Source organism: Macrotis lagotis, chromosome X (genome assembly GCF_037893015.1).
Source record: "Macrotis lagotis isolate mMagLag1 chromosome X, bilby.v1.9.chrom.fasta, whole genome shotgun sequence".
Classification (NCBI taxonomy): domain Eukaryota; kingdom Metazoa; phylum Chordata; class Mammalia; order Peramelemorphia; family Peramelidae; genus Macrotis; species Macrotis lagotis.
The window spans coordinates 275,236,335-275,248,751 of record NC_133666.1 but is presented as its reverse complement, the minus strand read 5'-3'; the positions used below and the strand labels follow the sequence as shown (position 1 = coordinate 275,248,751).

Sequence of the window (12,417 nt, the reverse complement as noted above, 5' to 3'; positions counted from 1 at the left end):
AGAGACTAGGGTCACTGAATCAAAAATTACATGTATAACCTATGTAAGATTATTGATATGGTAAGCAAGAAGGGGAGGCAGAAAAATATGGAACCAATAGCTTATAGAAATAAATACTGGAAATTATCTTTGCTTGTAACTGAAAAAATAAAATAACATTCAAAAAAAGTTATGTGTAGATGTAAAAGAAGATTGGAAAGTTAGAAGGAACTAGACTTTGGAAGGGTTTGATTGCCGAATAGAGTATTTTGTCTTTTTCCTATAGGAAATAGGAAGTCACTGGAATTTATAGAGGAAAAGGATATGATCAGACCAGCACTTTAGAAAAATCACTTTAAAGGTTGAATGGAGAATAGATTGGAGTGGTAAGAGACTGGAGACAAGCAGACCCATGAACTGCTTATTGCAACAATCTAGCCATGATTTGATCAAGATGTGCACTAGAGTGTTGGCTATGTCAGGAGAGATAAATGTGTCTATATGAGACATGCTGCAAAGTTGTAATCTATTGGCCTCGGTCATAGATTGGATATGGGGTGGTGTGGTAGAGAGGTATGCAAGAGTGGATTGTGGGAGTGGAATGGGAGTGAGAGATGATGAAGAATATGAGATGAATCCTAGGTTGCAAGTTTATGAATTTAGGAGGGTGGTGGTGCCTTCCATAGTAATAGAGAAGGGAGAAGAATGATAGGGTATGGCAGAAAGATAAAAAATTACATTTTAGTCATTTTGAGCTTAAGAAGTGTATGGTATATCCAGTTCAAAACATCTGAAAGGCAGTTTGAATCTGTGAGATTGAAGGGCAGTAGAGACATTAGGGCAGGAGAGATAGATATTAGAACCATCAGCAAAAAAAAGGTGTAATTAAATACATGGGAACTGATGATACCACCAAATGAAGTAATATAAAGGGAGAAGAGTGCCCAATACAGAACTCTGAAGGAAACCTTTGGCATGATCTGGAACAAGAGCCAGTGAAAGAAACTCAGAAGGAATGTCAGATAAGTAGGGCAAGAATCAGGATAGAGTTGTGTCCTAGAAACCTAGAGAGAAATGAATATCAAGAAAGAAGTAGTGATTGACCATGTGAAAGGTTGCCGAGAGATTAAGGAAAATGAGGATTGAATAAAGGCCATTGGTTTTGGCAGCTAAAGTGTCATTAGTCATTTTGTAGACAGCAGTTTCAGTAGAATAATGTCAGAAGTCATATTGTGGGGGGGATTAAAAAAAATAAAGAAAATGGAAGCACCTATTATAGGACTTTAGATACAAAGAATAGGAAAAAAATAGGATGATGTTTACCATGGATGGAAGGATCAAGTGAGGGTCTTTTAAGGATAAGGGGGTCATGAGCATATTTGTAGATGGTAGGAAATGAGCCAGTGGACAGGGAGAGATTGAAAAGAAGTAAGAAAATGGGCATAACAGAGGGGCCCTTCATTAAATGAGACAGATCACTTACACAACAGTTTCCATCTTACAAATAATCAGTCAATAATGGTATCTTTGTACATGAAGTGTCCTGCACAGTCCTACATAAGTAAAAGGCAACAGGTTATCCACTGATTCTAATTCTAATGGCCTCCTCTAATATATACTCTCATCGTTGTTTGAACTACTAGTGTGGTTAGCCTGTACTAGAAGATTTGTCGTTACAATTAATACTCATTATTTATTTGTAATAAACTTCAGGGAAAATTGGAGTATTTTTAAAAGAATTCCACTATGCTACCAATATATTAAGGCAAGATTCACAAATACCTATTGATATATCCTTGGAAGTCTCGGGAAATGGAGGAAAAAACCTAGACTCAAAGTTACTTTACATTTGGCTGAGAAATTGCCTAAAAGGAATTTATTATCTGACTACCATATCAGCTCCTATCTCTGTCAGAGAGAGGCAAAATATGTTATAATTTATAGTTTAAAACTTTAGAAAGGGAAAAGAGTTCTGCTAAAGAAATTCTGCAATGCAATGAACACATAACATTTTGGTCTGAGAGCAAACCATCCAATACCAACCAATGAAAAAGTAGCCAGCTTGTCAATCTCCAAAATTATGCAAGAAATTGTTGAGGTAGTAAGACACTATATCCCAACATCTTTGCCCAATGGGTGATTAGCAGAACTTAGTGTTGAGCAAAAGAAAAGAGACAGAGAAGTAACCAAAAGGGTTTCCAGAAAAGCTTATTCATCAGTTAAAAGTGTACTATAGGTGGTGCAGTCAATAGAGCATTGTCCTCGGAGTCAGGATAACCTGAGTTTAAATCTGACTTCAGACACTTGATACTTACTTGGACAAGTCACTTTGTTGTTTGCAAGGCAATGGGGTTAAGTGACTTGCCCAAGATCACACAGGTAATTATTAAATGTCTGAAATCAAATTTCAATTCAGGTCCTCCTGATTCCAAGTCTGGTGCTCTATCCACCGCAATGCCTAGTTTTCCCTAACCTCATTACCTTGCAAAAAAACAAAAGAGAAAAAACATGTACTATTACAACTAGTCAATAGTTCATATAGTGTAAATCTAGGGTTATTCTTAGGGCAACTTACACTGATCTATGAAAGCCAATTATTAATTTTACTTCCTCAATTAGCATAGGCTACAAATTCATTTATCATTTTGTTGATTGTCTAAGCTTAATAAATTGATAGAGAAATGTTATTACTGCATATTAAACCCAAAGTATATTATATATTTTTGTTTGTTTTTGTTTTTGCTGGATAATTAGTTTTTAAAAATATAGGTATAATCTCAATGAAGAAGACCTCACCTGTCTTACTCCTTGACCTTGCCCCAGAACCTGCAAAGGTTGAACCCATTGGGGCTGGCTAGGAGGTGGGAGGAAGCTCTGTTCAGAGAGAACTGTCTGAGGGACCTTTACCCATTTGGGGCCACCCCAAAGGCTTGGTTGTATCTACTGTCTCATTTCTGAATGCCTTCCAAGATAACACTTATTTTCCCCTCAAAGGAACTGGAACACAAGATTGTTCCAGAACACAGTACACTACATGGTATCCAGTCAATTCTGTCAGAAGAAAATGGAAGTTTTTCTTGTCTTGTTTTTTGCAAATAAAGTATTTTGTTTCTCTTGAAAAAAAATATAGGTATAGTCATATATTGTATAAGGCTAGCAAATGTGAGTACTTTCCAGAGTAACAAGAAAGTTAATAGCTGTGTGACCCTGGACAAGTAACTTAGCTCCAAATCATCTTGGGAAAAAATGTAACAAGTAAGTCAATATAAACTAACTGTGCCTGATGAGATATCTCTATCTCGACAGTTGGGAAGACTGAACTCAGAGATTGAATCTGTTCCTAAATAATACTCTAGCTGTAGAGGTTCTTAGAAAACAGGCTTTCCATATTATTGGAATAAAGAGATAGTTAAGATACATAAATTCAATATGTGATCTGATCTGATGTGCTGATCACTATCCTGGGTCCTCTAAAGCTCAGAAAGACAAATATAGACCAGCAGGATTATGGAAACCAAGACATATAGCAGCAAAAATTCAGAGATTATTTGATTATGTGTGTGTATGTATAGTTATATTTAGCCATTAGTAAAAAAATATGTGTATACATATATGTGTGTATATATATATATATATATATACATATATGCTTCATAAATAATGGGAGAAGTGACCTTTGTAGACATCTGCCACAAACTGAGCATGCCAACATAGCATATGTGACTATGTATTGTATAGGACCTGTATTTGTTTTTTCTCCTGTATTTATGTCTCCTTTGTGTACCATTATGCAAATGTACAAGTATGCATGTACTATTGCCATGAATATATGCATTGTGTCTTTAGATGTGATCTAGAAATCTTACACTGTCTTATGATGATATATGTTAAGTATTGCTTAGGATATATATAATATTCTTTATATAATGATGTCATAGAATACATTATACAGCTATCATATATGCTATTGATTTTATGGGGGGCTTGTGCATTCTATTGCTAACCCAAGCAATTCTTATATAAATCCCATGTTACATGGAAAGTCGGGTATATACTAAATAATTGAAATGGTTGTTTATGATGATTTTATAGGATAAGTAATGATGCTTATAATATATGTTCAAATTTACTTAAGTGCATGTCAAAAAATTTACAAGTATATCCAATTTTTCACTGCCAGAAGGAGGTCCCGGTCATTGGGGGACATCCCATTCATGTAAGAGGATAACATTGACCTATGGTTCCTTTCCTGGAGATTAAAGAAGGGAAAATGGTCAATGATCAGGAATAATTCATGCCCATTTGCTTTTTTGAAGGAACCTTAGAGAAGATAACTCCTGTAACTCCATAGAGAAACCCGACAAACTTCATTGAACACTAAAGATACAAGATCTATAGGAAGAAGACTGTTGTGAAGTAAGGGAATTGAGATCCTGTTCCCTGGGCCTAGATGCCACTCTGCTGGAAAAACTGAACCTGGACTAGAAAGAATTTCCAAGGAATCTTGGGACCAGTGCGCATGAAGGGGAAACCTCAATACTGAAGTATAGAGTAATGGCATGGAAAAATAAGCAATATAAGTCTTTTTTTATGTATTTTTTTTGTAAGGCAAATGGGGTTAAGTGGCTTGCCCAAGGCCACACACAGCTAGGTAATTATTAAATGTCTGAGACCAGATTTGAACTCAGGTACTCCTAGACTCCAGGGTAGGTGCTTTATCCGCTGTACCACCTAGCCGCCCTGCCATATAAGTCTTGACGGGTCCTTTGGGGCTGGCTGACTCATCCCTGCAACAGAAGATGAAAGAGAGAGCATATTTGCTTCTTCCCACTTTTAGCTTCCTTTCATGTGTTCTCTTTTCCCACTATATTACTTGAGCGCAGGGATTGTCTTTAATTTTCATTTTTGTATCCTCAGTGCTTAACACTGTACCTGACATAGACTAGCTACTTTATAAATATTTATTGACTGTCTAAGAAAGATTTCATCTCCAAGTATTCTACCTTTAGTTGGAGGTAGGTCTGAAAAGCAAATGGGATGTGTGGTCTGTGACTATGACACATCTGAGAAATGCTTCTGTTCTTATATTTCATTTAGTGGGAGTAAATGCTAATATATTTATACCAATTGAAAGAGCATTGGATTTAGTCTTAAGTTCAAAAATTAGATATTCACTCCCTTCTTCAACTTTGAGCAAGTCATTTAACCTCATAAGATATCAGTTTCTTCATTTGCAAAATAAAGATGTTAAAGTAGATTTCCTCAGAGTTCATTTTACAGATCTACCAAAATTTGTTATCCTATGCTCTTATAATTTAGGGAAAGGCAAATCAGTGAAATACAGAGGAGCTAAGTAGCATGGCATCTGGTAATTATTGTAATCATTTGAAATATTCTATAGATTATTCCATTTCAAATAGAATACTCTCTAGAGTGTTTCAGTATTCTATAGAGTAACCCATTCTCTAAAGGAAAAAGAACATAGACAACATTGGTAAAAAATAATAATCAAGAATTAAGTGGTCCCCAGAAACACTGAGGTCTAGCAAGGATCTTGGAGTATAATACCCAAGCATGTTAGTTGATATTCAAAGAAATATGAATTATATGTTTTTTAACAGTGCAATTTTGAAAGTTCTGACTACGTCATAGTATCTCACAGTGTATAAAAAAATAAATTAACATGCTACAAATTATAATATGTAAGATAAATAGAAGCAGTCTAAATAGAGACTCACAATCCATGTGAGAGACTCAAAAAGGAAAAATAAATTCTAAGTGGAGAAATCAAGGAAGGCAAAATCATTGGTTATTGTGGGGAAATTGGTACCCCATAAAGAACTATATAAAGCTGAGATGGTATTAAGAATAATAATTATAGAGGTGGCTAGGTGGTGCAGTGAATAAAGCACCGGACCTGGAGTCAGGAGTACCTGGGTTCAAATCTGGTCTCAGACATTTAATAATTACCTAGCTGTGTGGCCTTAGGCAAGCCACTTAACCCACTGCCTTGAAAAAAACTTAAAAAAAAGAATAATAATTATAGATTATGAAGATTCCATGGATGATGCAGAAATTCAATTGGGTTTTAAACAAAGGGGAAGATTTCAACAAGTGCAGGTACAGAAGGAAGATAACTCTGGGCATCAGGGTTACTTTGCACAAAGAAAATGAGATCAGATAAAGAGTAGATAAAGGGGAGGAATTTGCAATAAGTTTGTAGATAAATTGAAGCCATATTTAAAAAAAAAAGCAATGGATGCCAAATCAAGGAATTTATATTTTATTACACAAGAAATGATGAGATTCTTCCAGAACACCAGGTGTCTGGGCTCCTGGGTGCTGGGGAGTACCAGCTCCCAGCAGCAGAAGCAGTTTCCTGACCTGCAACCCAGGGAGCACCAGACACAACTTGGGGAATCAGTGGGGGGACCTCTGCAAGAGCGAGCACATGAAGCCCAGACCTCAGGGCAGACAGCGAGTAGTGTGGTCATGGCAGCCCAGATCCAGGAACCAGAAGCAGGAGCCAGTAAGCAGGCACCCTCAGGACATGAGTGCTGAGCCTACTGAGCTGCCAAGCTGCCAGAGCTCTGTCCTCTGTCCCTGGAACAAGACTCTGAGGTTCTCACCACATTCAGATCCTGATCACAGTCTAGGCCCCCCATATAACAGCAGCTCCCCTCCACCTCAGCCCCATGGCAGGGGGGTGCGCTTGTGGTCATTCACAGACCAGGAGGGAAGACAGAATATCACACACTTAAAAGCTCAGGAAGCACCCCAAAACCAGGCACAGCTGGAGAAATGAGTAAGCAGAGAAAAAAGAGGAAAACCATTGAGAAATACTTTGCCTATGATACCAAGAAGGATAAAACACTCAATCTGAAGATGAGGAAGTACAAGCTCCTGCACCTGAAGACTTCAAGAAAAAAACAGAAACTGGGCTCAGGCTATGACAGAGCTCAAAAAAGACTTTGAAAATCAAGTGAAGGAGATAGAAGAAAAATTTGGGAAAAGAAATGAGAGAGATGCAGGAAAAAGATGAAAAAGAGGTCAGCAGCTTAGTCAAGGAGATCCAAAAAAAATGCTGAAGAAAATAACATGCTAAAAACCAGCATAGGTCAAATGGATAAAACAGTTCAAAAAGTTATTGAGGCGAAGAATACTTTAAAAAGCAGAATTGGCCAGATGAAAAAAGAGATAAGAATGCTCTCTGAGGAAAACAAATCATTCAGACTGAGGGAAGATGGGAAGATGAGGGAACTGAGGGAGATGGCTGATTTTACGAGAAATCAGGACTCAATACTTCAAAACCAAAAGAATGAAAAATTAGAAGAAAATGTGAAACATCTCATTGAAAAATCAATTGACATGGAAAACAGACTTAGGAAAGAAAATTTAAAAATTATTGGAATACCTGAAAGTCATGACCAGGTAAAGAGCCTTGATATCATTTTTAAAGAATTACTACAGGAAAATTTCCCTGATATCCTAGAAGTAGAGGGCAAAATAGAAATGGAGAGAATCCACTGATCTCCCTGAGAAAGAGATCCAATAAAAACAACCCTGAGGAATATTATAGCCAAGTTCCAGAATTCCCAAGTCAAAGAGAAAATATTACAAGCAGCTAGAAGGACACAATTCAAATATCATGGAGCTGCAGTCAGGATCACACAGGACTTAGCAGCAACTACATTAAAAGCTCACAGGGCTTGGAATATAATATTCCAGAAGGCAAAAGAGCTTAGAATGCAACCGAGAATCAACTGCCCAGCAAAACTGAATGTCCTCTTCCAGGGAAAAAGATGGGCTTTCAATGAACCAGGGGAATTTTAAATGTTCCTGTTGGAATGGCCAGAGCTGAACAGAAGGTTTGGCCTTCAGGTTTGGACTCAGATGAAGCATAGAGAGTAGATGAGAAGAGGAAAACATGAGGAACTTAATGATGATGAACTACATGTGTTCCTGTATAGAAAAATGATACTGATAATACTCATATGAACCTTCTCACTTAATAGAGCAGGTAGAAGGAGCTTTTATAGATGAAGCACAGGAGAAAGCTAAATTTGAAGATATATTGTGGTGTAAAACTGGAATCAATAGATAAAAAAGTGAAATGTAATGGGAGAAAGAAAAAGGAGAGGAGGAATAGGCTAAAATATTTCATATAATAAAATTTTTCTTTATTACAATGACTTATTGCATTGATATGGAAGGGGGGAAGGTGAGGGGGAGTGAGGGAATCTTCGCTCTCATCAGAGGTGTCTAAGAGAGGAAAAAGCATATATCCTCAATAGGGTATAGACATCTGGAGTAAGGAGAGAAGGGGGACAGGGGGAAAGGGGGGATGTGAGTGATGGAGGAGAGGGTGGACCATGGGAGGAAAGTGGTGAGATAGAACACATTTTTTTTACTTCTTGCAAGAGGCTAGGATTGAATGGCCTGTCCAGGACCATTGGGCCAGGTGGATGCTGCGCCTAAGGGTTGGTATATGGGCTCGGGGCCTCTTGGTCCCAGGACCAGGGATCTGTCTACTGTGCCACTCAGCTACCCTACAGCAGAGTCAGAGAAAAAGGAGAAAATATAGTACATGGTAGTGGAGAAGTACAAATGGAGGGAGTTGTGATCAGCAATGGCAATGGTGGAAAAATATGGAAGTAACTTTTGTGATGGACTTATCTTAAAGAATATGATCCACCCATGACAGAGCTGGTGGTGTTGGAACACAGACTGAAGCACAATTTTATTACTATTATGTTTTGGGGGGGATTGCAGGACAAATGGGGCTGGGTGACCTGCCTGGGGCCACACAGTTGGGTGATTGTTGTGTGTCTGAGGCCAGATTTGGACCTGGTTGCTACTGGCCCAAGGACCAGTGCTCTGTCCTCTACCCAGCCACCCCTATTATTATTGTTTTGACTATTTTATTTTATTTTGGGGTCTTTTTTTTTGGTTTTTGCAGGGCAATGGGGTTAGGGTGGCTTGCATGGGGTTGGGGTGGCTTGCATGGCGTCACACAGCTGCGTTATTGTTGGGTGTCTGGGGCCAGATTTGGGTGCTCCTGGCTCTGGGGCCAGTGCTCCATCCACTGTGCCACCTGGTCATACCTACAATTATTATTATTACTTTTCTTTTTAATTTTAATTTTTTTTCTCTCCCCTTTACTTTATTGCACATGTGGGTCTATATTTGGGGGGTTATGTTTACTCTTAAACAAGAATATTTTAGTAATGTATAAAAATATTATTTGTACAAAAATAAGAATAAATAAATAAATGATAAATTAAGAACTTGAGGGAAAAAAGCTAATGAGAAAAATACCTTAAATAGCAGAATTGATCAGGTGGAAAAGGAGATAAGAAAGCTCTCTGAAGAAAACAAATCCTTCAAATGTAGAATGAAACTAAAGGAAGTTGATGACTTTGTGTGCAATCAAAACATAATAAAACAATTTCAAAAGAATGAAGAACTAGAAGAAAACATGAAAATATCTCATTGGAAAAAAAAACAGATCTAAAAAACAGAACCAGAAGAGACAATTTAAAAAGTATTGGGTTACTTGAAAGTCATGATCAGGAAAAGAGTCTTGACTTCATTTTTAAAGAATTCCTAAAAGATAATTGTCCTGATATCCTAGAAGCAGAGGGTAAAATAGAAATTGAGAGAATCCACAAATCTCCTCTGGAAAGAGATCCAAAAAAAATTAACCCCCAGGAATATTATAGACAAGTTCCAGAACTTCCAAGTCAAAGAGAAAAATACAACCAGCAGCCAGAACAAAACAATTCAAATATCATGGACCTACAGTCAAGATCACACAGGATTTAGCAGCATCTACAGTAAGGGCTTGTAGGACTTGGAATATAATATTCTGGAAGGCAAAAGAGCTTGGAATGCAACTGAGAATCTACTACCCAGCAAAACTGAACATCATCCTCCTTGAGAAAAGATGGATTTTCAGTGAAACAGAGGGATTTAAAATGTTCCTGTTGAAACAGCCAGAGCTGAACAGAAAGTTTGATCTTCAAATACAGTACTCATGTGAAGTATAGAGAAAGTGGATGAGAAGGCTAAATTATGAGGGATTTAATAATGATGAACTGCATGTATTCCTGCATGGGAAGACGATACTGATGATACTCAACCTTCTCATTTATTAGAGCAGTTAGAAGGAGCTTATATAATCAAGGCACAGGAGGGAGCTGAATATGAAGATATAATATATTTGTAAATGGAGTCAATAGGTAAAAAGGAAATGTACTAGGAGAAAGGAAAAGGAGAGGTAGAATAGACTAAGATATTCCATGTAAAAGAGTCAATAAATATCTTTTGCAATGCTACAGAAGGGGGGGGGGGGGAGAAGGTGAGGGGGATTGAGGGAAGCTTCATTCTCATCATAAATGGCTCAGAAAGGAAACAACATACATACATACATACATAATAGAGCACAGAAATCTAGAAGAAAAAGGAAAGAAAGGGGATGGGAGAAAGGTGAGGGAAGGGAGTCAGGAAGTAAGGTATAGAGGAGAGAGTAGATCATGGGAGAGGATGGTCAGAACATATTTTCTTTTTTTTTTTTTTAACTTTTAGCAAGGTGGTGGGATTGGATGACCTGTCCAGGACAACAGGGCTGGGTAGGCTTGCTACCTCTTGGCTCTGTCCACTGCACCACTTGGCTACCCCATAGCATACTTTTGAAGAGGGACAGAGTGAAAGGAGAGAGAAAATATAATAATTGGTAGTGGAGAGAAATGGAAGGAGGGAATTACAATCAGCAATAGCAAATGTGGAAAAATATGGAAGTAACTTCTCTAATGGACTTAGGATAAAGAATATGATCCATCCCAGAGACAGAGCTGATAGTATCGGAACACAGACTGATGCCCATTTTTTCCCTCTTTCTTTAACTTTATTTCTCATGAAGTTTTCATTTTCTGGGTGGGGGGGAATTATGTTTACTCTTACACAGTAAGAGTGTAATGTGTAATAGTAATTACACATTACGCAAATTAGTAATGTGTAAGTAAAAGAAAAAGAAAAAAAGAAAGCATGAGCATCTCAAAGTTTTTGAGCAAGGCAGTGACTTAGTCAGACCTTTATATTCAGAAGATTATTCTGAAAGCAGATTAAAGGCTGAACCAGAGAAGAGGAGACAATAATAATACTAACAACAATAATAATAGTAATGGAATTGATTAGGAATATATTGCTAAAGAATATATGGGAGGCAATAAAGGACCTAAAATGGTGAATGATTGAGTAAAAGTTGGAAAGGTAAAGACCAATAAAAGAAATACTGTGCTAATATACTGTTCAACACTTGGTCACTTTTTTGGATATGGGGAGTGAGGGTTCAGAAGTATGTCTTCAAGCTTTTCTCTGAGAAGAAAGAATCAAAAACAATCCTGAAGAAAAGTCCAAGTGACTACTAGAATAATAATGCCATGAAGAGAAGCAGATAAATTTTTTAATATTCTCCTATATTCATAACATTTAATAACACTTTGACAAACCTGTTTATTTCTTTCAGCACATGTATATAAAGCCATGTAAGTGGAACTAATGTCCCTGTAGTAAGGCATTTAATGAATGCTTATTGGTTAAATAAATGATTAAAATAGACTTAAAAGGACAGCTACTTGGCAAAGTGGGGAGAAAACTAGCCCTGGAGTCAGAAGGGTCTGAGTTCAAATGAAGCCTTAAATACTTGATATTTACTAGCTATATGACCTCAGGCATAACTTCAATTACCTTGCCTAAGGAAAAAAAATGGGATTAATAGAGTGTTGGTGCAAAGCCTTTGGTAAAAATGGAACATTCTATATTTAGAAACTTTTATTTATGGCATATAACCACTTTTTAGTAAATATATTTTGGTTGTATTTTTTGTCATCTGTTTCATCCCCAACATCCCATCCCAAATCATCTCCAATCTATCCAATTCTGAATGGAGACTATTGACCTCAGGCAATGTGATGCAGAGATATTGGAGGGTATGAAGTCCTGAACTGTGGTTCAGGAGGAGAGAGGAGTAATAGTACAGGTTAGTTGCTATTCATTTTCCCTTCCACCTCTGCCCTCATTTACAAAGGGAAAATCTATGGGTGTGGGGTCCTGCACTGCAGGCTCTTCCTTCTCTAGAAGGCCACATAGTTAAATTGCAATTTATATGTTTTTTTTTAAACCCTTTATCCCAAGGGACCATTTGTTTTTCAGCTCATACACAGGCTTGAAACAGTAGTTTGACAAGTTTAGTCAGTTTTAGGAAACTGAGCAAATTATTTCTTTTTTTTCTAAAGAGTCACTGGCTCCCTCTTCTGGCTATAGGACTGCCTAACAATGATCCTTATCTCTTAAGGACTACGGTTTTCACAAAGCATACTCTCTCCCAAGAGCAAATGTGCAATTTTGTCAAATAATAACTACTCAAAGGACTTTTGA

The 12,417-nt window shown here is 37.3% G+C and overlaps 1 non-coding gene across 1 annotated transcript; it reads left to right on the top strand.

Annotated features, from left to right (window-relative positions):
• Window positions 1-2,754: 2,754 nt before the first annotated feature.
• Window positions 2,755-2,880, top strand: LOC141503798 (small nucleolar RNA SNORD22). Its single transcript, XR_012473103.1, has one exon. It is a non-coding gene; the product is annotated as a small nucleolar RNA SNORD22 (small nucleolar RNA).
• The last annotated feature ends 9,537 nt before the right edge of the window (window positions 2,881-12,417 follow it).